This window comes from Protopterus annectens, chromosome 5.part0 (genome assembly GCF_019279795.1).
Source record: "Protopterus annectens isolate FY-2018-M chromosome 5.part0, PAN1.0, whole genome shotgun sequence".
In the NCBI taxonomy this organism is placed as follows: Eukaryota; Metazoa; Chordata; order Ceratodontiformes; family Protopteridae; genus Protopterus; species Protopterus annectens.
Window position 1 is genome coordinate 771,667,953 of NC_056735.1, and position 26,827 is coordinate 771,694,779.

The following is a 26,827-nucleotide window of genomic DNA, read 5'->3' on the forward strand; positions in this document are numbered from 1 at the left end:
ATACTACTAAGGGAGAAAGAGGTGACTGAACAGAGATCACAAACCTCTCAACCATATAGATTTTTGCAGAATGTCCAGAATTTTGGTCATATTTTTGGCTTGTTTTTCATAAAATTGTGGTTTTCTGGCATACTAGTGGCAAATTATTAAAAACTGAAGTTAGAAAATAATGACAGTCATTTGAGTTTCAGTATTCATACCCTTCAGAAAATTTATGCCAATGCAAAACCTGTTATTCTATCAACTTTCTACGTCTGTAATAGCGATATTTGAAAACTGTCCCTAATTTTGGGCCTTTGTCCCACTTTTATTTATTATGGCTTTGTCCAGATTTTGTGCTCTAAGAGATTGAGCGGTATGAGTGTACCCAGTTTAACTGTGGAAAATAAGCGGGTAAATTGTATCAGTGGTCAGACTGACACAAATGTCCTATTTCTATTGAGTATAAACCTATAGTCATGATCTACAAATGATGCAGATTTTCTAAGTTTTATGGACATTGTTCATATAATGTGTGGTGATGTGAGATGTTTTAGCCATTTTCTTGCAAACAGACTTCACAGAATTACTAAAATTGTTAGCAAATTCAGTACTTTAGTTCTGATAAAGTGAAGCTTCAAATGTCTGCTAGGCTGTTATACTATTATACCCCACATAAGCAATTTTGAAATAACTGGTGTAACTGAATTCAAAATTCTAATTAGGACAGTGAATTTGTATATGATTAGTATATTGTTAAATACCAATGCCCTATTTAAATTTGATAAATTATTTAAAGGTAATCTAGTGCTTTTTAATGCGTCTCTTGGGGATGAAGAAGGAGTAACGGACTGGTTTATAGGATTATATGGAAGTTTTGTGTGATGGAATATGTCAGTATGTCATGCTGAATTGTATTGTTGTTGTATCTTTTGGCTTTTCCTGGTTAGGGGTCGCCACAGCGGAACTCCGGTCCACTAATGATTTGCAATAGATTTTTACATGCCAAGTTGCTGGCCGTGATGCACAACTTTCAATGAAGGTACGCCCATTCACACATGTCTCCACACAGAAGAAGCTCTAGCTGAGAATCGGACAGGACAAAGTCTTGCTGTGAGGCAACAACGCTACCGCAGCACCACCACCGCAGTCTTGGCATGCTGAATTGTGTGTTGGTTGTTAGTTGCAACACATTTTTCTGTATAATATTAGTTACTATGGTACCTTGGCTACTGGAAGAGGGGATCTCCAGGTGCATTTTGCAGGGAAATGCAAGGGTGAGTTTGAACTGCCAAAAGTATAGTTTTTTTTTCCCTATTTTAATGCATTGCTTTTGCTCATAAATAAGCCAGGGTACCTTTTTGGCTAGGCTTATATAGGCCCTAGGGCCAATAGCCTAGTACCTACCTATGAACCTATGACTTGACAGATATCACAACTGTCAAGTTTATCAACTTAAAGATGTTATTCTGGGTACATAAAATTGTGGGGGGATATGCAGGTGAGATGGATTTCATAGTAAAGCATGCTACAAGAGTTTAGAGATATTGATTACTAATATGTACAGATGTTCTGCTGTAGGATAGTGTGTGACTTTATATACCTAGGAGGCTCTCATGATTTTTTTTATTAAATGTGAACTGCCATTTCAGTGGCTATGTTTTCTGTTCCTAGCTGTATTTTGTGGTATGCTTGTTAGATATGATTAAAATGTAGAATTTGTTTAACAATAAGTATGTAAACTATGTTGGTCTGATACAAGTTTTATGAAAAGAGGCACAATAACATAGACATAGTAAATAGAAACAGGAGTGTGCAGTATGGATGAGCTTAGCATGGGCACCTGTTATCACTGGATAATATCCTGCTTAACAAGTCTGACTTCAAGTTTAGGCGTTGTGCTACTGATGGTTCTGGCATTCAGCAATGCTACCTAGCTATTGTCAGGACTGGAATTTGTTGTGTTGGGATGTTTATCAGGTGAATTTGGCCTAAAACAGACACTATGGAGTTAAGATTTTTAGCCAGTACATGAAAAACGAGGAGCTCGACATGGAGGCTATACTTGTCAAAAGTCCGCTTAACATTTTGACCCACAGAGACACACTGGGTCCATTTGAATGACACCAATTTACTAACCAAATACTGAAACCAATTATTTTGTCACTGTATTTAAGCATCATTTGTGGCGAATATAAAATGCTGCTCAATGGCAGGATCTTGTCTTCTTTAAAGACATGAGGAGAGAGTTTGTGTCTCTCCACATCACCACCAAGACGGAACACCTAATATTATTCACCACTACATAGGTAGATGTTAGAGTTAACTGTTTTAGATTAAGAATTAGAATGAGAATTAGAAGGCAAATATAAGGCATTTATTACATTTATTCATTGTTTGAATGCATCTACAGCACAGCCAGGAGGTCGACTTTGGTCACCCGCTGCAGCGAAAGAGTCAGCTATATGATATATTTTGTATGCAGCCCCAAGACAATTTCTGTTCACTCAATGCAGCCCCGGCAAGCCAAATGGTTGGATACTCCTGATTTAGAGGATGTCTGGAGGGTGGTTTACAGGATTAAAGAGCTGTTAATGAGCTGTTTCCTGTGATCTAGTGGTGCAAGGTTTGATTCTTTCAGCTTTCATTGCCTAACTGTGTGACTCTGAGTTGAGTCTGGAAATGGTCCATGGAGACCAGTACTCTATCCCAGAAAACAAACGCAAAGAAAAACTAAAACAAATATTGCTTTTTTGGTAGCTGCTAGCTGAAAGTGTGGCAGCACTATTGTGAGAAGAGGTTGCTGCTCTGTGGAGTTTATTTTACAGACAAAATAACCTCAGTGTTGTTAATATACTGGGTACTGCACCCTAGTTCTTCTGCTTCCAGTATAGTCAAAACTGGAGGTCACACAGCATTTGATAAAAAGAAACACTTGAAGGCCAGCAAAACCAAGTACTTCTGCTTCTTCGTGGTTGCGTAACCTCAGAGATACACAGTATTATTACCTTTTCTCCTGATGCAAAAAATGACACCCACCTTCATCCCACAAGACTCCATACTTGGACCCTTACTTTTCAACATCTTCACTAACAACTTCTACACATCTGTCCCCCACTCCACACTAATACAATATGCAGACATCTCTACAATAATGACCTCCTCTGATAATCTCTCTCAGCTTCACACACTCACCCAAGAATCCTTTCACTCTGTTGATGGCTACCTAGCAACCAACTTCTTCTGAACCCTAAAAAAAACAAGTTCCTCTTATGCCTTCCTAAATTCCTCTTTCATTCTAACTCTAACTTTACCATTACTTCACTAAATAACATAATCATCAAAGTAGAGCCTCACACAAAACTACTAGGAGCAACAATTGAGGACAAACTAAAATTTGACATCCACATCCAACAAGCCATCAAAAAAACCCCAAAAATTGGGGTTATTTTACAGGAACAAAAAATCCTCACTAATGAATCTAAACTCACTGTAGCCTACCTTCTGCCTAACCTACTCTATGCCACCACAATCCTAACAAACCTACAAGCCAATCTTATAAACAAGCTTGAACTCATTTATAACAAAATTGCAAGATTTGCAGCAAACTTACCCTATTGCTCACACCACTGCCTATCTTTAAAAAAAACTTCAGTGGTTACAATCCCCCCAAGTCTTCGTCCCCCAGTTACATCTAGCCCACTCCATTCTCTGCAAACCTACCTCTTTCCCAGTGCTTTCTTGTCTTATCACTCCTTATACTCAACCGTACTCTTCAAAGCTCAGATCAACATCTCTTGGAAATTCACAAACCCAATAAGACCATAGGCAAACAATTCTACAGCTATTCTGTTGCTGATTCCTGGACCAAACTGCCTCTGTCCTTAAGATTTATACCCAATACAAACTGCTTCAAGAAATCCATAAAACTCTTTCTGCTAAACAATAGGACGTCTACATGCCATTAACAAACATAAAGTACCTGCCTCATACCTAATCCCTACCTAGATAGCCATTACTTACTTCTACCTTACCCCCAAACAACAAATTCTCACACAAAACTATGCATTCACTCAACCTTCTCCTCTACTCATACTTGCTCAAACTCACCCTTATACTTGCAACAGTGTAACCCATTTCACATACTTGCAACAATCTAATCCATTTAAAAATCTTACTGTATACTATCTCTTAAAATCTGCCTTAAAATTTTGTCACAACTATTTCTGGGTGAAATGCATTTTTTAAACTCTGTTCCTTATTGAAATGTATGTTTTTAAATTCAGAATGTAATCAACTAACCATACTTAACTATTGCTGATTAAAGATTTGTCTATGTTATAAGATGGTGTATTTGTTTAAAAAAATATATGTATACTGGAGCTTTTCTCTCCAGGTCTCTGCTAAAAAGGGGTCTGTGTCCAGTTGGACTAACCCAGTCAACAAATGTCAAAATAAATAAAACATTCTCTGTGCAGCATGTTAATGATGTATGAAACACCCATGTGAAGCCTGGCCAGCACTCATTGTATCGACAAAGCTACATCCTCTCTTATTGCATTGCCTCCTTGTTATGCCTAGTGCCCTGTATGAAGAAACAGTTGGGGGAGGGGTTGGCACTGCACTGGAGGTAGAGTCTGGGACAGAAAATAGGTGTTTTCCCCCTTGTACAAAACATCTTGCCACAGCAAGAGTGAGGCTAAGGGTCCAAGATGTTATGCGGCACAGATAGCATTGTAGAAGAGGGACTACTTTGGCCCCTCTTCTACAATGCTAACAGTTTTGATAATCATTTAAGCAGTTGCTATGTTAATCCTGTCTATTTAAATGCCATTCAGTCATTGATGTGTGTTAGGAACTATAGCGAGGTGCTAGTATAGTTGTTCAGAAAACCTGTGCAGCATGGTTTAGCAAAGAGCTATAAAGTTATTATATTAGCTTGATAGCTCTTTGTTAAGCTTGAGGACTTTTCTTTTTGTTGTTTGTTCCTTCAATCGTCATCATCATCATCCTCATCAACACCCTTTTCCCCATTTTTCTGCATGGGGTCGGAGTGTCACTTCAGCTGTTGTCATCTTCCTTGATTCAGTGTCACTCTTCACTTTAAATGACAGGAGCTGTTATAGCTTTTTTCTGCACTGAGTTTAGCGAAGGTGTGTGGTACAGAAAGGTGCTATTATGTATATATAAAAAATAGTTCTTTACTTATCCTGAAGACAGACTTGATTTTAAACTGAGGAGAGATAAATGGGGCATTGCTCAGGATTCTAGCCAACCCTGCTATAGCTCTGTGCATATCTCTCAACTTCTTTGTCCAAGAACTCTGGACAAAGCCAAAAACAACAGAGGTCAAAGGCCCAAAATCAGGGACATTTTTTAAATGTTAACTGTAATTTACTTAAAAAGTTAATGGAACAACATGTTTTGCATCAGTAAGCACTTTTACAACAATATCAAGTAAAATACTCTAATGGCTGTCATTACTGACCGACTAATCCTCAGTAATTTACCAGAAAATCAAACATTTTATGAGGGATATGACAAAAAAGAGTCACAAACCAGGGATAGTTCAAAGCATGGTTCTGAGTCAATGCATAAAATGCATTTATATCCGCCAACAGTGGGTGAGTAAAGCAGCTTGGAGCACAATCTTATAAAAAATGCAGATTACTGTGTACAAATAAAATTAAATGTACCCCATTTCAAGCAAAAACAGTGTTACAGTTTGATCTCTGGCTTCTGTCAGAAAACAGTTCCCAGTTTCCTCCTTCCATGTCTTCTTTCAATGTAGTTTATTCTCTCTGACAGCCACCTTTCACAAGGGACAGCTGCTCCTACCCTCTTTTTATATGACATTCACTAGGTCATTAACCAAACCTACTCTCACTAATGCAGCCAGGTATCTTTCTGTTCTTAAAGAACCAAAGTACAATTTAACAGAAACACTGCTCATTTAAAGAAACCTCACTCTGTTTACAATTAACTGCATGCAGTACTGTTACAATTAACTGCATGCAGTACTGCTGCAGACATTATGGGCCAGATTGGCAAAACTTTCCTGCATCCTATTAAGCAAATTTGTATGATGAGCGGTCATATGCACGGTGTGATTCTGAAACACAGGTGCCAGAAGTCAGGCAGGCCGAGCAGCACAGTCTGGTGTGGTATATGCTAATAGATATATAATGACATGATAATGTGGAGCATTAAAAAATTAGCATCTTAAGATATGCAAAAGAGGCAAAACAAGATGGTGGATTGATCCATAAAAGCTACAAAACTGGGCTCAGCTTACTGCATATTTGAACTCAGATGAACATTAGTGCTCAAACTAAGAAAATCTAAAAATAATGTTATGCATTGCCACAACATTAGTAAATGTGTATCTGTTAGAGGCTCTTATAGCAACTGCTTTGCCCAACATTGTACAATGTTGCCTCCTGGTGGTGCCAAGTCATCCAACTATACTTAATGTCTCATGATCTCCACAACACTGACATTGTGGACCTATACAGTGTAGACAAGGACACCATCCAAGAAACTGTGGACATCTGTCAGCCTCATCTGCAGCTTCATGAAATTCATGGAGTACCTATCCCAGTGGATAAAAAGGTATGTGTACCTTTATGTATAGTAGGGACAGGAACCTTTCAGTGACCTACTGGAGACACAGTGGGGTATCTTTGGTATCTGCCTTGAAAATGCTTCATTAGATTCTCGATGCAATACTTCAGCATATGAAGGAGCATATCAGGTTCTCTTGTACCAGAGAGGAGAGAGTCAATACCATGAAGGATTTCTATGACATTGCACATTTCTCTGAGATACTGGGGCCATTGACTGTACCCTCAATGTCCCACTTGATGAAATGGAAAGGAGGCATGGGAACTGTAAAGGGTATCACTCCATCAATTGCTAGGTAGTTTGTAATGCACAGAACATTATCTGCAATGTATGTGCAGACCACCCATGCTGTCATCATGACTTCCACATATGGCAAACCTGTAACCTGTACCAGCATTTTGCAAGGAATGACTTCCCTTCCCACAGGGTCACCTTGTTTTTGGTGTTGGATGGTTCCCTATTAAGTAAGCAAACGCTTAATATAGCAATCGATAGCTAAATGTCGAAATAGCAAAATCCTGAAGACATGGAACAGCGATTTTTTTTTTTTTTTTTTTTCCCAGGGAAAAAAAATCCACTGGCCCGTTTTTGGGACTTTGCCATTTCCTCTGCTGTGGTGCAATCTCGGGAGTTGGTATATTTAAGTAGGGGGGTGTAGGGGGCACAGCCCCCCATATCGGAGGGGGTGTGGGTGGCAAAGCCCCCCACTTTTTGTGTTTGTGTTTTTTTTTTTTTGGTGGACCAGCAATTTTTTTCTCTGAGAAAAAACATTGCTGTTCCGTTTGTTCAGAATTTTGTGTTTTGGAGTTTTTTTTGGGGTCAGTTATACACCATTCACTATTTTAAGCATTCGCTGTTATAATATTAACCCGTGTTTGATATGCTGTGGAACTGTAGTTCATAACACTCATGTAAAATCCACAAAATCAAACAGAACAGGGTACAAACATGCTGTGTTGCAAGGAACATTATTGACTGTTGTATTTGCACTGCTGAAGGTATGCTTTCACTATTTGGATTAATCTGGGGGTGCAGTGCAGTATGACCCTGGCACATGAGCAAAAATAGTGTCAGTGTGTGCAATGTTACACAATGTCATACTTAGGAGACAATCACAGCAGGGTGGCCACTTGCTGGAGCAGTGGTCCCCATCACACCAGGCAGTGGAGGGAGAGTCAGACAGAGTTAGTGAAGGAGCCAGCAGCAAGAGATGATCATGATAGACAGAGGCTGGAACAGTATGCAGTGGCACTAGCAGAGACGCAGAGGCTTGCATATAGCTTCAGAACATAGTAGACAAGTGTAAAGTAGATGCACTACAGTAAGAGTGATGCATGCAAAACCAACATAGGGCTGTGTTTACCAATGCATAGAGTAGCTACTCTGTGTATCAGACAATGGCAGTCCAAGTAACAATGTATAAAGGGCAGGGACAGTTATCATCCTTTGCACAGGTGGCAAAGGAAGCATATGACTGGATGTATTTCACAGGGTAATGTGTGAGTGCTGAGGATTACTAAAGTAAAACATGCTGTTGTATCAATCTGTTGCCTGTCAGTGTTCAGTGAACTTTAACATAAAAGTAATCATGAAAGGCCTGTATCAGTGGAAGTCTTTATGTAGGATGTAGAGGGAACTGTATTGGGGTGTAGTAAGTCTGTTGGGACATAGCCTCAGTGGTAATTACAGCCCTGTGTCTTAATGTACTGGACAGATCCAGGGCATGCAATGCAGAAGCTTCAGCATCCCGTGTCTGTATTCTCATGTGAAACCTAAGTTGCACTGCTTATACCACAGCTCTGGATAGATGCTGGTGTACTGCATGACTGTGAATGATGTCACTACAAGATGTGCCACTTCTGTGACTGTCACAACCATGGGTAGTCCACTCCTGGGTGTGAGCACCTCCACAACAGAGATAGCAGTGGAAGTGCACATGTTGGAGAGCATGATTTAGGTTGTCCATGACCACAATGACTACCCTCTGTGGATGTAATGATGGGCCAGCTCCGTGGATGGCCCCTCACCACTGGCAGGTGAGCCTGAGAGTACACAGCATGTTTCAGCATGTGATTGTTTGGATAGACTCAATCACACATATGGGACATGCACTCTCAAAGGTCATTACAACACCCTGCATCACCCCCATAAATTCTGCCATGGCTGTAGTGCTACTCCTATGCAGAGGAGTACACAAATGTCCTGTATAGACATTTAAACTACTCTATAGATTTGGCTTTACCTGTCAGGATCAAAACCAGGTCCTCCCGAAGAAACAGGCCACCTTGGTGGACCGAAAGTATAAATAGGTTATATAACAAAAGGAAGAAACTGTTATCCAAGAACAAGAGGGAACTTACTCAACAGAGGACGAATACCCTCCACAGCTTGAACAAGCAAATCAGATATCTTGTAATGTCCTCTAAAGCCAATTACAAGGTTAAATTAGCATCTCTAGCTAAAGACAGTCATAAGGCATTCTTTAACTCTGTCTGAAATCTTAATGCCCAGCTATGTGTCGAACTGACTGTGGATGGTACTACTCACAGTGAATCCAAAGAAATTGCTAACCTGCTGGCAGACAGATTTGGTGAAAATTTCACTGCCCTGTTCCCTCCAGACACACCCCAAAGCATCCCTGTCACCAATCCACTACCTAGCATCTCCAAAGAGCAGGTCATATCCACCCTCTCCAAGACCAAAAACACAGGCTCCATGGGACCAGATAACATCCCAGGCTGCTTACTAAACAATCTAAAACAAGACCTAGTGGAACTGCTTGGCACTCTCTTCAACCATATCCTGAGAATTGGCTTTGTTCCAACAGCATGGAGAGCAGCAACAGTAATCCCCTTACACAAAGGGGGTCCATCAACCAACTCTGGGAACTACAGACCCGTAAGCCTAACCAGCCTTATCTGCAAGACCATGGAAAGAATCATCATGGACATTATTAACAAGGACATAGATGACCTCCAAACTCTTGACCCAACCCAGTTTGGGTTTGTTAAGGGCAGGTCTTGCTTATTAAATCTGGTGGACTTCTTAGAGAATGTCACCAAAGACCTGAATGAGGGCAAAGCAGTACATACTGCCTATCTTGACTTAGCCAAGGCCACTGACACGATCCCCCACTCAGGTATCATTGAGAAACTCTCCCAGCTGGGGATTAACCCATACGTCACTAGATGGGTAGCAAACTTGCTCACCAACACAATGCATACCTTCAAAGTTGGGATTCCATCTAAACCACTAGACCAGTTACCAGTGGTGTGCCACATGAATCTGTGCTGGACCCTCTGCTATTTGGAATCTACTTCTCAGATGTGTAAGTGAAAGTAGATGGCCTGTGGCTTACGGATTTCACAGATGACTGCAAATTAGGTACAATCATTGAGTCCCCAAATGATGTTATTATATTACAAAAGATGGTAACACAGACTAATGATTAGTGCCAGAATCACGGTCTAAAACTAAATGCAAAAAAGTGTGTCATTATCCCCTTTGGCAAAGAAGTGGCCCCTTGAAATTACATTACAGAGAGGACTCTCCTAAGCTCAAAGATATTGGTGAGAGACTTGGAAACACAGGTTGACAGCAAATTAAACTTTGGTCACCATGTCTCCACGGTGGTAAGGAAAGCCTTCTACATTGTGCAGCTCATAAATAAGGGCATTGCATTCAAGACTAAGGATGTTATAACTCCTATATACTTGTCCCTCATCAGGCTATTAATTGAGTACAATGCTCCCTTTTGCTTGTCTTCACCAGACAGCTGCAACAACTGGAGAGACCGCAAAGGTTTCTAACCAAGAAAATTGAGAGCCTCCAAAACAGGACCTGCATGAAAAGACTGAAGGCCCTGCCTCTGTAGTCTGTAACCTACAAGCTGCTGAGAGGTGACCTGTGCCTGGCCTAGAGAGAGAGCTCTGATCCTGCCCTAATGGAAATGCTGCATGTCTGCAAATCAAATGGGACAAGTCACTCACTCCAGGAATCTTAACCTAGCCTTTGACATAAGCAGAAATGTTTGGAGAGACATATATGTCTCCCAGAGATTGCTACTCCTCTGGAATAAACTCCCACTTCACATGAAGCAGAGTTCCTCAATGACCCCATTTAAGCACAACTTTAACAATTGGATGCAAGACTGTAAATTCTCCCCTGGGGTGGTACCTATGTCCCTTATGGACAGGGGAAGTTGGCGCTAATCACTGATTCTTTCTGCTAATAATGACCATCTAACCATGGTCAACTAGAGAACAGGGGTATTACATGGCTAGGCTTATTAAGGCCCTAGGGTCATTAACCTGGTAACCTCCTATGAGCCAATGCTTCCAAAATTGCCCTGCACATTTTCTGAGTTATGGCTACTAACACACCAACCTTGGGGATGGTGGTAATCATGTCTCTAGTGAGAACAAATACCCACCCCCCCCCATATGATCTTCTCTGCCCATGGGTGCTAGAGGCAGATTCTGACATCTTTAGGGGGTCCCATATGTCCCTTACTGATAATGTCCCCATTAACCTGTAATTATTGTCTGCTGTGTGGATCCTGGGTATCCAAAGGCATAGAGACTGCAATGCATATATATATATATATATATATATATATATATATATATATATATATATATATATATATATATATATATACATATATATATATATATATATATATATACACACGCACACACGCGCACTGTACATTCTGACTGTGCCATCTTATCCTCGTCATCATTGTAAGAGATTACAGATCTTCCAATGTCCATAGTGCTAGTGCTGGATAAAGAATCACCTGTGAATTTACCAAAACATAATATCATGTGTAAGTATGACCCAGCACCAGAAGTAAACATGAAACTGAAGTGTACAAATATTAATAATAAAAAAGTAAATATTTAATTCCCTACCTTATGCAGATGATATATAGAGGGAATCCCTACTGTTCTTCTATACTGTAAATTAGGCAGTTTTAATAATTTGGACAGTGACTATTAGGTACAGGTACTCTTATACTTAAGAGAGCTAGATAACTGGGATATCTCAGTAGATTGTCTTGTTGGCTGCTACAGCTCTGCACCAACATCCAGTACCACACTGTGGGAACTTGTGAAGTTGCCACTTCCTCTAAAAGAGGCCAGAAACTCGTCTGTCTCTTTGAGAGGTGGTTCATTCAACAGCCTACCATCAGTTGACCCACCTGCCTTTACCAGCTGTTCATCTCTTATTTTAGTGGCATGTCATGCCGGTGGCCCTGTGGCACACCATCTATGGTTGTCTCCCCCTACCACATTAATAAATGCCATCATATCCTCTCAGGCACATTTCAGGTAGCCATCTTAAAATGGAGACTGAGGGCATGCAATAACACCTCATTCTCCATTTTCAGAGAACTTTGTCTTATGTGCCATCTTTTTACCTGAGTCTGCAGTGACTTCTGCTTTCCCTGTTTTTAGGCATTGTTGTGTAGGTATGAAGAACAGTGGAATTGCCAGCCGTGTTCTTGAATGGGCCTGCAAAATCCTTATACCACCAGTTCAGTTTCCCCCTTGCACATGGATGGGGCAACATGTAAATGTCCCAACATATCCTTATTCTGCCCATCTCTGGGTTATTTGTACACAAAATATAAGGTCTAAAAACTACCATGAGAATGTAAGGCTTCTTAGGATCCTCACAGATCAATAGCCTAGCAAGTACTCATGAATCTATGAACTTATGAACATACTGTTTGTGTGCCTGACAGTTATATATCTGTAACCACACTGTTTAGTTAATGTCAGTGTCAAAGGAAAAAACTTCAAAGACCAATGCACGTAAGGTTCAGTTAAGGCATATTTAATTACTTGCCGCAAGGAGACAAAAACATGCAAATACAAGAATTTGTCTAACTACTAACAGGAAGTATGCTTATTCTTATACTGTTTTACAAGACATGGCCTTCTATGGCTGACGTAATCAAACACAACTTTTAGCATTGTTCTACAGCAGATGTTACTCAGATTTTCTGCTGACATGACTAGATTTGTGAGAAACTTTTGAGAAAAACAACCTGGCCTTGGTGGGCACTAATTAGTTTACAGGCTTCTATTGTACAGTGTTACATTTCAAGGTACTCTTCTAACTCAGATACAAGCAAATGCTGATTGCAGTTCATATTTTCAAACAGGCTTTGTCCTAATTATCTATAGCTTCTACAGCTGTGTATTTTCTCACAGCACAAACAGAACTTCTTGTCTAAGCTTCATACAAGTAGTATTGTTCTATTCATTATTTTCCTAACATAAGCAGGAATCATCTGCTTCTCATTAAATTTCCAAGGCACAAGCAAGATTTTAGCTAACAATACAAGGTCAGAAAGCATCTGCAGTTTGTACAGATTTATGCAGTATGAAATAGAATAAATGTGTTAACCCTTTTCAAGCTCTAAATGCACTAAGCATATTACTAATACACACATTAATACATATTTTTCTGACATTTTCCCACTTTTAATACTTTTATTCTACTTTCAAAATAAGCATAAACAATTTTTCTTCTCCTAACCTCTTCCACTTAGGATTTGCAGTTAAGAGAGTCATTCAGTTTAAACTCATGAAAGCATTTTCAATCTTTTAACAGTTCTTCAAACTCAGTACTTTGATATAAGGTTTCAGAAACTGACATGTCTATAAGATCTTTAATCAGTCTTTTCATGCAGGGGATGCCACAACAAACACATACTCCCAGTAGGAGCATTCCTACACAAATGGCAATCAGGATGTTCATTAGGATGGTACCCCACCCCCCAAACCATTTCTGGAAAAAGTCCGTCAGTGATTTTGGGCCTGGTTTGGTCATGGCCAACACTTGCTGAATTACCTCAAGATGATTGTCTATCTCGTGTTTATGGTCAGGAATATACGAACAGTATTCTTCTTGGATTAAAGCACAAGTATCACCTCTCACCTCTAGGGTGAAGTCGAGAGCCATGCGGTTTTGAAGCACTACAGTTCTCATAGCATTCAGTTCATCAGTCACCAATTCGAGAGCGGAAAAAGTTGCATTACTTCGAGAAGTTTCGACAGTTTTCTCAGCTCCCAGATCGATTTCACTGCTCCATATGCCAGTAATATGCCTGCCCACGATATAACGCTATCACTCAAGTCCATATGTGTCAGTCCTTTGCCTATGGAATGATGGTCTTTCCAACATGCATTGATTTGTCCCACTGGATTTACAGGTTTCTTGACAACCTCTCGGACATTTCGAATTTTTCCTCAAGGCAAAACTGCAGTGTGTCTTATGGCCGGAACCAGGTAACCCAACAAACAACTGCCGGACCAATTCTCAGGTAACCATTTGTATGCCTTTCTGCCACACACAAAATAACAGTCCTCTACTTTGGTAGTAACTTTGCCATGAATATACACTCGCCCTGCATGAAACATTTTTCTATCAATTATAGACAGTTGTTTATAAAGAACAGAATTATGCTTTACTTCATCAAGTATTTTATGCATCAATCCAAGAAATGAATCCTAGTTTGTATTACAATAAAGATCTACATTGTTACCTTTAGTGTAACATTTATAAGGAACAGTCACATTGCAATTGCTCCAACCCACCTGATCAGTATCATTTTTATAAAAACACACAGTTCCCTTTTGTGGAACAGACAAGTGCAATGCTATTTTATCTTGTGATGTAATGGTTGAGGTATCATAAATCAAGTTCTCCCAGGTCTCATTTACTCCTAGGGGGACTGTAGTCAATAATAACCCCCCGTATGCTGTCGCCAAAGCTGTGCAAATCCAGCAATTCGAAACACTGAAAGTCTCAGCATACACGTATTTAATTGTCTGGTAGGTGTTAAAGTTTGGATGCCAGTGTATGAGTAATGCTTCACGTTTATTCAGTTTAGTCTGTGTGGCTGGGAAAAGGAAAGGCCACAACAAAAAGATTATTGTCACTAGTACAGTTAACAGGATGATTATGCAATACTTCTGAGGAAAGGGTTGTTCTGCATTCCTGTTTCTTCTGAACTCTTATCATTTTTACTCTTGGCATGTGACAAGATTTTTGTCCAGTTCAAAGTTTTTGACTAATTTATAGTGCGTCATGTGGATCCAGGAAGCGCGCTCCGCAATTTTGACTGCAGTGGGTGTCGACAGAAGCACTTGATATGGACCTTCCCACTTTGGTGATGCCCAATTCTTTTTCTTTACTGTCTTCACTCAAATCCAGGTACCAGGGGACACTGCCCCTTCTGATGGTCTGGTTCGTTCTTTATCTGAAACAGAATTTGAATGCAACAAATGTTTAGAATTTAACAAGTTTCGCATATACTCAGCTAGTGTACTGTCAGCTTCCTGGTCTGCGGGCATGAGAGATTTACACTGAGGTATATAATAAGCCCTTCCAAATAATTTTTCAAAAAGAGTCAATCCTTTTGCATTCTGAACAGTTCTCATGCTCAACAGTGCCAGGGGCAGACAGTACACCCAATTTCTCTGTGTTTCTACTATTAACTTCCTTTGCTTATTCTTTAAAATCCCATTATGCCTCTCTACTAGCCCTGCAGATTGTGGGTGATATGCACAATGATTTTTTAAAGAAATACCAAAATGTCTACTTAACTGTTGTATGGTCTGGTTTACGAACTGTGTGCCATTGTCACTGTAGATCCTTTCCGGAATGCCGAATCTAGGGATGATTTCTTTAACAAAAACTTTGGCCACAGTTGCTGCGTCTGGATTTTTAGTCGGAAAGGCTTCCACCCATCTGGAAAACATACCTACAATGACAAGACAATACTTCTTATTTTCACATTTATTCAACTCTATGAAATCCATACAGATAGTATGAAATGGATACGGTGGTGTAGGGAAACTCCCTTGCTTGGGCTTTAACGCCCCTTGTGCATGATGTTTATTACAAACATGGCACATCGAACAGAATTTTTTAGAGTAATTTAAGAATCCATATGTCGTGAACACTTGGTTCACCAGCTGTACCATTCCCCCTGTTGAGACATGGCACTACCCATGGCTCAACAAAGCTGCATATCTAAACAAATTAGATGGCAATATTGGTTTCCCTTCTTTAGAGATGTACAGCCCCTTTTCAAGAATTGCTCCTCGTTTTACCCATCTTTGTTTTTCAATTTGCATAGTAAGTGTCTGCATTGTCTTTAACATTTCTAAGTCTAAAATCTCAGAGGGTTGTAATTCCTCATTCAAAAGAAATACTTCTGAAGGTGCCTGCTTTGCAGCTGTATCAGCTCTCACATTACCTTTTGAAATCCTGTCCTGTTGCTTGGTGTGAGCTGTGCATTTACAAATAGCTACTTTCTGAGGTAACTGAATAGATTCTAAAAGATCCAAAATAAACTGTGCATGATTAATTGGTCTGCCAGTAGATGTTATCATTCCTCGATTTTTCCACTGTACAGTTGAAAAAGCATACTGGCTGTCAGTAAAAATGTTCACACATTTACCCTTTGCTAAGGTACATGCCCGTGTCAAGGCAATCAATTCTGCTGCCTGTGCAGATAAATTGTGTGGTAAAGATTTCGCTTCTATAATCTCAATATCAGAAACTACTGCATATCCTACTAGGTTCTGTCCTGCAGGACCCCTTTTGCATGAGCCATCCACGTAGTATGTCACCTCGGCATCATCCAAGGGAACATCTGTAAGGTCTTTTCTAGGCAGTGTCTTTTGCTCAATTACCTGCAGGCAGCTGTGTGGTGTGCCATCTGCAGGGGTTGGGAACAAGGTAGAAAGGTTCAAAGTCCTACATCTTTCAATTCTCATATGAGGTTGGCTCAACAATATAGTCATACAGGAAAGATGCCTAGCAGGGGAGAGATATGCTACTTTCTCTTGCAGTAAAATAATAGCGACTGCATGAGGCACTCTCAATGTGAGAGGGTGGAACAAAACTACTGAGGCCGAAGCCTGTACTGCCATTGCAGCTGCAACTACTGCTTGTACACAGTGGGGTAAGGACTGTGCCACTGGGTCCAGTTGTGATGAATAATAAGCAATAGGGCGTTGCTTGTCCCCATGCTGCTGTGTTAACACTGATATGATATAACCTTGCTTACAATCTACAGTTTGGAAAAAACGTTTATGATAGTTTGGTAATCCCAAAACTAATGAGGATGCTATTAACTGTTTCAGTTTGCAGAAAGCAGATTCTGCTTCTGGTGTCCATTGTAACAAATCCTGTGCTGCCATAGGCTTTTTATAAATCAGGTTAGTCAACGGTGCAGATTCCAAGGCATAGTTTGGAATCCAACTCCGACAAAAATTAATCATACCCAGGAAGGACATCATTTCCTTCTTGGTAGTGGGTTTTGGTGCTTGCAAAATCGCTACTTTTCTGTCCTCATCTAATGTCCTACCCTCCTTGGATATTACATATCCTAGGTATTTAACTTGTTTTTTCCAAAGCTGCAGTTTATTTTTGTTTACTTTATGTCCTTCAGTTGCTAAAAATTGTAATAGCGCTATGGTATCTTCTTTAAAATCTTGCTGGGTGGGGGCCGCCAGCAGGATATCATCAACATAAAGCAAAATCTGGCTACCTTTTGGTGGGGTAAATCCCGCCAAGTTGCTTGCCATTTCTTGTGAGAATATTGTTGGACTTTCCCAATACCCCTGTGGTAGTCGCGTATATGTATACCTTTTCCCCTGAAATGTGAATGCACACCAATACAGGCTGTCAGGGTGTATCGATATCAAGAAGAACGCATTGCTGATATCTACCTCAGAAAAATATTTCTGTTGAGGTTTTAAATCATTCAACAGGGTATGTGGGTCGCCCTTGGTATTACTGCGTCATTTACAGCTTGTAAATCTTGGACCATACGCCACTCTCCATTCGCTTTCTTAACAGGAAATAAGGGTGTGTTACATGGTGAATCAGGAGATTCCACCAGTACCCCTTCCTTAAGTAAGGCTGCTATAATAGGTTTGATTCCTACCTCTGCATCTTTTCTTAAGGGATACTGTCTTTTTTGTTGTCTAAACGCTGACTTTGGCATAATAGTAACTGGTTCCACTGTACGAATAAGTCCTACATCTGATTTTCCTGTTGACCAGAGAGTTTCTGGTATATTCTGTAAGGCATTCTCTTCCTCCTTCAATAGGAGTGCTAATAAGCTGTCCTTGCTAGACTGCAAGTGTACAGCTGGGTGGGTCTGAGTTATCCAATTCAACTTCTGCATTTGTATTCCCTGTTCTGACAGTTCTAACTCTGTCTGTTTTTCCCATCTCGTGACTTTTTCTCCTAAGTCTACCCATTTTACATTCTTGTCCTTAGTTAAGCTAACATGTGGTAATCGATTAGATTTATAGAGTGCACAGAACTCCTGGGGCAATGAAAAGCTGGCTGCACTGTTCCCTTCCATGTCCCAGTACAGATTACGTAATATCAATCTGTTTGCACGATTTCTAAACAATTCTTGCTCATATTCCTTATCAGGTCCTGGTGTGTTACAATAATACAGAGTACAGTGCAACAAATGCTGTTTATCAATGTCAAGAGAGGGGAACTTGCTGATGGCTACGTTCATCAACTCTTCGATCACTGCCCCTGGACCAGTCGTAACCAAGTCCTGGCTGTACCAATAAAACATTCTACCCTCCGTTTGCACTGCAAAGGTATCAATTTGTTGCTCTGCTTCCATACCCTGCATAGTCGGAACTACTGCTATACTAAATAGCTGCATAAGGTCTCTGCCCAAGAAGTTTACTGGGCATTTTACAGAAACAACAATTTTGCTTTTCTGGGTCAATCTTGAAACAGGATCAGTTATCACAATATTATGGGAGAGGGGCTCCCGATACAGCTGTCCATTAGGTGCTTTCACTAATATGTAATCAGGTGACTCTGAGTTCTCTGGCAGTTTGGAGGGATGTATCAGGGTCCATGATGCCCTTGAGTCACACAAGAATCTGAATTCCCTCCCTTCTACCAGGAGTGTAACTTCTGGTTTTGTGTCTGCTAAATAGAGCTCTAAGCTCAATAAAGCCAAATCTAATATTTCATTTACTTCACTATCCATGACTTCCTGCACTTCCTGTATTTCTTCTGTCACATTCTCTACTCCCTCTATCACATTCTCACTTGTCTTTTCTCTGCTATCCTCTTCTAGTGATTCCTGACTATCATATAGTCAGTCCTCACCCTTTTTATCTTCCCTGGTTGTTTTCTTGTTTTTCTTGCAATCCCTTGCCAAGTGTCTCTTTTTACCGCATTTAAAACATTCACCCCTTTTCTTTCGCCCTTCAAAGTCCTCTGATCGCTGATCAGATTGTTTGTTTCCCCTGGGCATTTCTCTTGCCCTTTTTTCCGGACTGTACTACATAAACTTCTGCTCCATCTTCTACAGAAAATACTTGGGCTTTCTTTTTCTTTTTGCTATTAAAATGCCTTTTGGCATGCCTAGCATATTCAAGTAATGACTGTAACCTGCTTGTACAATAATCTACCATGTGCTTTGTAATAAAGCTGCTTATGGGTGCAATACTGCCTTTCAAAAATGCATTCTTTAACTGCTGCTCATATGGGGAATCGTGTGTCTGATCTTCAGGAACCTGCATTCCACAATGGTTATTAAAACATTCTAATAGTCTGGCATAATATCTGTCAATAGTTTCACCTTCCTGTTGGATGCATTGATTAATGCAAGTCCAGTCTGCCCTAGGCTTCCACTTCTCAGAGATGCGGTCTGTAAGACCTTTCACTCTGTTGTCTAATTCTGCGCTGCTATGTGGGAGGGGCCTGAGCGCAGCATCACGGGGATTCCAGTCGCCACTAATCATGTGCCAATCTGGTCCCACAATTTGTCTGACTACTTTTTCTACCTCTTCTCCATTTAAATTATAACTTAGCCTCATTCCTTGCAAATCTTCTAAGAACTTTCTAAAATTAACTTTTGGATGGGGAATTCCTTCAGTGGCTTTCCGGATGTCTTCCAGATTCCAGGGTCTATACACTAGAATAGTCGGGTTCTGACCTTCTTGCCCTGCCTGAGGATTAGGCACTTTTATAAGTGGGCATATTTCTTCTTCACTCATAGATCATGAATTTCTACCCATTTGATATAACTCAATGTCCCCTTTTGAGTTTCCTGCCTGTGTTCGAGACCTGGTCTCGATGGGATCTCTAATAAACGGTTTCGCTTTTGTAGTGTCTCTACTTACAGTGACAGCAGGATATCGTAGGGATGGACTAAACTGTTCACTTGCCTCATATTTTGGTAAGGGAGGTGGAGGGGCTGATGCTATTACTAAGTTATTGTCCACCTTATCTAAAAACATTGCTTTTGAATTATTACTCTTTTGTTCCCTTCGGTTTACTTCCTCAATCCACCTGTGTGCCTGAGAAATTCCTAATTGACGTTGCTTTTTTACCTGACCTTTAGAATCAGTTTTAAGCTGTTTGACAAGTTTGGCAAGTGAGGATTTTTCTAATTTACCATCAAACTCATACTTATTAACCCATTTTGAATAGTATTTAATATTATCAGCACGCTGTGACTGCATGTATTTCGCGTCTTCGGTTAACAGCGGACTTTGGAATCTTTTTGTACAATTATTACCCATTTTGTTCTACCCTTTTAATCATTACATAACTTCTTATTTTTAACGTGGTACCACGGATTTTGTTATAGTCTCTTCAGAATGACTGCCTACCTGCTCTGTTTCCCTGATCTATGACAAGACTGCAATCTTTTTGTCCCTGACTTGTATAAACAAAGTCTTAACAAAATAAATACAAATCTAGTCCCTGATCTAAAACAGAAAAAAAGGTAGATCACCTTACCTGAGCCTTCGTGATTGATCACCTGGTTCGAGTAAACCTGTCCTTCAGTCACAGATCAGAAAGTGGCTGGCCTCTTTTTTACGACAATTCAGTCGGAGGGCTTTTCAACTAAGAAGAATCAATGTGGTTTCTTCCCCGTACGGTTTCAAGCCACCTGGCCTGTCTGATCCGAGGTGAAGTGAGGGTTTCCGGTCCAAAGGACCAATCTGTCAAAGGAAAAAACTTCAAAGACCAATACACGTAAGGTTGAGTTAACGCATATTTAATTACTTGCTGCAAGGAGACAAAAACATGCAAATACAAGAATTTGTCTAACTACTAACAGGAAGTATGCATATTCTTATACTGTTTTACAAGACATGGCCTTCTATGGCTGACGTAATCAAGCACAACTTTTAGCATTGTTCTACAGCAGATGGTACTCAGATTTTCTGCTGACATGACTAGATTTGTGAGAAACTTTTGAGAAAAACAACCTGGCCTTGGTGGGCACTAATTAGTTTACAGGCTTCTATTGTACAGTGTTACATTTCAAGTACTCTTCTAACTCAGATACAAGCAAATGCTGATTTCAGTTCATATTTTCAAACAGGCTTTGTCCTAATTATCTCTAGATTCTACAGCTGTGTATTTTCTCACACCATAAGCGAAACTTCTTGTCTAGGTTTCATACAAGTAGTATTGTTCTATTCATTATTTTCCTAATGCAAGCAGAAATCACCTGCTTCTCAGTAAATTTCCAAGGCACAAGCAAGATTTTAGCTAACAATACAAGGTCAGAAAGCATCTGCAGTTTGTACAGATTTATGCAGTACGAAATAGAATAAATGTGTTAACCCTTTTCAAGCTCTAAATGCACTAAGCATATTACTAATACACACATTAATACATATTTTTCTGACAGTCAGCAAATATCCCCACAATGCAATACCTGTACCACTACAACAAGCCAAAATGATGTGTGTTTTCTCTCAGGCCAGCTGGGTTTTCATGTTGAAACATTATTATCAGTGGGTGAGATGATTTTAGAGGTAAATGCCAGGGAGTGAGTTTAGCAGACAGTTGATGGGGATGAGAGCATGTCTGTATGTGTGCAGCTGCATGTGAGTGTGTGCAGAGATATGAGTGGTCTCAGGTGTGTGTGTGTGTGTGTGTGTGTGTGTGTGTGTGTGTGTGTGTGTGTGTGTGTGTGTGTGTGTGTGTGTGTGTGTGTGTGTGTGTGTGTGTCTGGCCAGATGGTTGCAGTAGGCACAGGTCTCAACCTTCCATCTCCAAAATGAGGAACAATAGCCCTCATAATGTGGAACAAATGGGCAAAATGTGGAACACATACTAATGGCTTACTAACAACTTCAACTAGGAAGGTCATAGGATGGTTAAAATATGCTGGTTTTACTTACAAAGAAGATCTTTTAATGAATTAATATGATTAATTTCTATTTACCTTGGATTTCACTTAAATAAATTCCTAACACTGAATGTGTGACAGACTCTTTCAATGTGGAACTTTGAGGAACTTTGAGGAACATGAAATTTTTAAGACCCCAAATGAGGTACGTTCCTTGTAATGAGGTACACTTGAGAGGTATGGCAGTAGGGGGTTAGTTAGGGAATAGGTAGGATAGGTGTGGGTGTGTATGTATGGATGAATGGGTGAGTATGTACATTTATTTTATTTTATTCTATTTTATTTATATTTGCTTACCAAGATAGAGCACTGATCAATAATGAACAATTTCAGGATCAGCCTAGGTGAAATACAAAACATTTCACAAACATAAAATACAGAAATGTAAGTAATAACAGAGTAGTTTGGACTAACTGCATATAAAAAAAACTGTTTATATAAATAAGATATAGATTCTAGAGAACAAGCACGGTGCAACGTACAATCAAGCAGAGTGTACTGTACAATACATAGTTACTTTCTAAAGTAAGTCTATCTTCAGTGAATCTTGAGAGAGGAAAAGACAAGAGAAATTACAGCTGCTTATCATGTTATAAAGACTGGAAAAGGGTGTCACCAATAACTGTGTGCAGAGTATTCTGAGGTAGTAACAGCTTCCTCTCTCTCTTACTGGGAAGCTGATAGGGGGTTAATTAAAGATTAAGATTGAGTGAGAGCACACAAGTGGCTGGAATGAAGACTCAGAACAATATGTTCAACAGGTACGTAGGGCAGGTATGTAGGGCTGCCCACAAAAATGTATGATGCATCTGTTTTAAAAGCAATTAAATGGGTATTAATTAACCAAGTAATGAATTTAAACAAGGTTACATACCTGAAAGCATCTTAAATAAAGACACGGAACTTTAGGCTACACATGTGTAGATCTAAATGACAATAATGTTTACTTTGACTTTACTTTGAACGACACCTGCGACTTGTTAGTTAAAAAGGTATGTATAAAGACTAGCAGAAAAGAGATGATTATTTAAAGGCAGGAGGATCTTGGGGGATCCAGAGCAGGATAAACAGCCTCTACTGCTACAGGGCAATACAATGGGTAAAGTTTGCCTGTTCTGTTGGTTGAGAGTACATGAGGAAAGTAAAAATGAAGCATTGTGAATGGCAAGGTGACATGTTATGCAGTAAACAACTAGACACCAGGGATAGTATTTAAATCTTATTTATTTACTTATTTCCAGTTTGATGACCGGGGTAGTCCACTCAGCTCAAGGAGACAGTTTTCGGTGGAGGCCCGGGGGGAAAAGCTCCATAAAACAAAGTAGACATTATAATAGTTAAACAAGTAGAACATGTTACAAAGGTAAACATAAGTAAAGTAAAATAGCAACATAGTATAACATACAATGCATATTTTCAGGTTGTACATTAGAGAACAGTAGTACAGAATCACCATAGTATTGAGGTTTTAAAACATCTGAGGTGGGTATTAAAGTCACATTTGTAGGAGAACAGAAGGTAAGATTGGTCTTGTATTGGGTAAGGTGGAAAGATACTGTATTTGTATGGTTGTATGCATGTGTTAGGTAGGATTAGGTAGGTAGAGTACAATTGCATTTCTTGTTATTGGAGAGATAAGAATGGAGCTGGGTTTTGAAGTGATCAAGTTTTTCAGAAATCCTTAGAGAAGGAGGAAGAGAGTTTCATTGTTTGGCTAAAGAAAAGGATGGAAGAAGTTGATCTGGGGGACAATTTGATTTGTGTACAGAAATAAAATTTTGGTGGGCAGATCTTAGAGTTCTATTGGGGTGTATCTTATTCTAATTATCTTTAAAGAAATTCAGTAGAACAATAGTACTGCAGCATGAAAGGAATATGGGGGGGGGGGGTGACAGACATTGCGGATTTGAAATATCATCCTAATTCCCTTAAAAGATTAATAGAACAACAGGTTTTGCAACATGAAAGACATAAGATGAATGGGGAGGTAACACTAGACATCAGGGACACTCATTGAATATTACCCTAACTCATTTAAAACATTACGAAGTGGGGAAAAGCTTTGGTCCCTGTACCTTTAGCACAGAGAGCAGCTCTTCTCTTAAGCAGAGCTTTAGTCCTCTGCTCTAACACTAGACACTAGAGATGGTCTTTAAAAATTATACTAAGTCACTTAAAAAAAAAGTCTTCAAGCCTTATCTCAGGCAACACCTCATAAATAGTTCTTTAGTCTTCTGCACTATAGAGCTCTTCTTGTATTTCAATGCATTTTTAAGTAATAAGAAGTAAGAAATTCTAATGTTCGGTATTATTAATTGACTGTTATGGTCAATTAGGTGTGAGGAGAGGGCAAGTATAAGCCACAATCAGGGGCATTCTATAAAATCAGGGATAGGTGAGAAGCATAAGTGTGTCCATGTGGGGTGGAGCTTCCATGCCTCTCAATGACCATGCTCAAGATATCCTGACAAAGTCATAGGTTTATAGGTTGGTACTAGGCTATCGGCCCTAGGGCCTATACAAGCCTAGCCATAACAATTCCCTGGATATTTTTTCCCACACTATTTACTTCCCCGGACCTCTGTCTAACAGGGCGACTGATGTGATTCCCCAGGGTGAATTTCCTTTCTCCCGTCCAATCATCAAGGTTCCTTTTGAAGAGGGCCAAAGAGGTGCTCTGCTTGACATGTATGGGCAGTCTATTCCAGAGTCTGGGGAGTCTCTGGGTCAGGAACCTATCCCTCCATCATGTTTGTTTATTGTGATGACAAGGTTTAGATCCCTGGAGTGTGTGGCTCTGAGGGATTGGGATTTCTTAGTGTAGCATGTCCAACAGCTCTGGGTTTGACATGGCCTTGTATGTTAAGCAGAGATCGCGTCGGAGTAGACGATATGCGACAGAGTATAGCTGGAGTTTTTTATGTCGGTCAGCATGGCACCTGCTTTAGGCCTGTGATTCTTTTAGTGAGGTATTTCTGTGGCCTTTCCAGTTGTTGCAGATGTCTTGAGAGGTACATACCAAATGGGGCATTGTATTCTATAATGGGTCTAATGAGGGATGAGTACAGTGGGACAATGACCTCCTTTTTTCCGGATGAAAAGCCCTTAGTGATGAGGTGTGCCACATAGAAGGATTTCCTGACTGTTGTGGTGATGTGGTTATTGAAGGTGAGACCACTGTCCACCTGTGTCTTTAAGTCTCTTATTACACTTTCGGTGTTTAGTGTACTGCCACCTATGTGGTAATTCATGGGTACATGGTTTTTCCCAAAGGGGATAACTATACATTTCTTGGCAGTGAGCTTGAGCCCATGGATCTGGCACCAAGCATCTGTTTCTGTAAGGCCCTTTTGTAGAATATCCACTTTATTTGGGGATTCAGTAATGGCTCCCGGTTTGCAGTCATCTGCAAACTTTGTTAGCCAGAGTCCCTTAGTGTTGGCCTGTACTTCAGAGAAGTAGATGCCAAATAAGAGAGATCCCAGGACTGAACCATGTAGTAGTGTGGAGAGGAGATGAGTACGGGCAATGGTTAATTTTGCATGAGGAGTTAGACAATTCCTAATTCTGTACATTGAGCCTAATTTTTTGTTAACTGACTTAATGGTTTGGGCAATGTGCATGTCAAATCTGAGCTTATGGTCAGTAGTGATACCTAATAGTTTGGTGTGGGAGACGGGCTCTATGATGGTGCCATTAAAGGATTCAACAAAAAAGGTCCTATGATTCGCAGGTTGGGGTTCCTGTGCAAAAGGAGTGGTAGGCGAGGGGAAGAATAGAAGTAACTTGGTTTTAGTTGGGTTTAAAATGAGTTTCAGGTCAGAGAACCATTTTTCGACTGTGGCAAAACATTGTTGGGTGGCTGCTTGGAGTTTCTGGAGAGAAAGGTCAGAGCAGATCAGGGTAGAGTCATCCGCATATTGAATGCAGGTGGCTGTGGGGATAACAGAGTAAAGATCATTTATAAAAACAGAGAAAAGAAGGGGACCAAGTATGGAGCCCTGAGGGACCCCAATGTTGTTGGACAGCAGTTGAGATAGACTATTTTGCCATTGGACTGCTTGTTGCCGGTCAGCGAGGTAGTCCTTAAACCAGCTTAGTGCTAATTTGTCAAGATGAAGGGTTTGCAGGGTGTGGAGCAATAATTGGTGGTTAACCATGTCGAAAGCTTTTGATAAGTCAAGAAAGAGAGCAGAGGATATAAGTTTTTTGTTGCGGTTGCTATTAATTGAGTCAATAAAGGAGATGAGAGCACTGGTCATACTGTGATGGGGGCGAAAGCCATGCTGGGTAATAGAGAGAAGATTATTGATGGTGAGGTAGTGAAGGAGTTGTTTGTGAACACACCGTTCCAATATCTTGGCTATTGGAGACAGTATTGCGATAGGCCTATAGTTAGAGGTTTCCGTGGAGGAGCCTCCCTTATGAAGTGGGATGATGTAAGAAATTTTCCAAATTGAGAGGATGGTGGCCTCAGATATGGATCTGTTAATCAATATTGATATGGGATAGGCAATGACATCCAATGCTAATTGTAAGTATTCCGCTGGGAGGCGATCAGCCGCAAGGGTGGACGGTTTCAGTTTTTTTAATAGGGTACGAATATAGGAGGTAGATACTGTTTGAAGTTTAAAGGTGAGAGGAGGTGAGTCATGAGGTCGGGTTAAGGGTGGGGAGGAAGTAGGTAGATGATTGTCTAGGGACTGGATGGTCTCAGTGAAAAAAATGTTAAAGGTATTGGCAACTTCCTCTGGATCTTTGTTAGAGAGTTGGTCGGGCGTTGGGGTAGTAGATTTACCAGGATGGAGGAGGTTCTTGAATGCAGCCCAGAACTTTTTTGGGTTAGACTGATGTTTATCCTGGAGTTGGCAGAAGTAGTGTTTTTTGTCTCTAGCAATGTCAGATTTAGTGGAGTTTCTAGGCTGTTGAAATTTAATACGGTCTAGGGGAGTTTTGGTAGTTCTCCATGTTTTCCAAGCGTGGTCACGGAGT

The 26,827-nt window shown here is 40.2% G+C and overlaps 1 protein-coding gene across 3 annotated transcripts in view; it reads left to right on the forward strand.

Annotated features, from left to right (window-relative positions):
• The window catches only part of ATM (ATM serine/threonine kinase), a 3,174,581-nt gene that overhangs the window by 2,154,425 nt on the left and 993,329 nt on the right, over positions 1-26,827 (forward strand). The gene's annotated exons all lie outside the window — the stretch shown is intronic.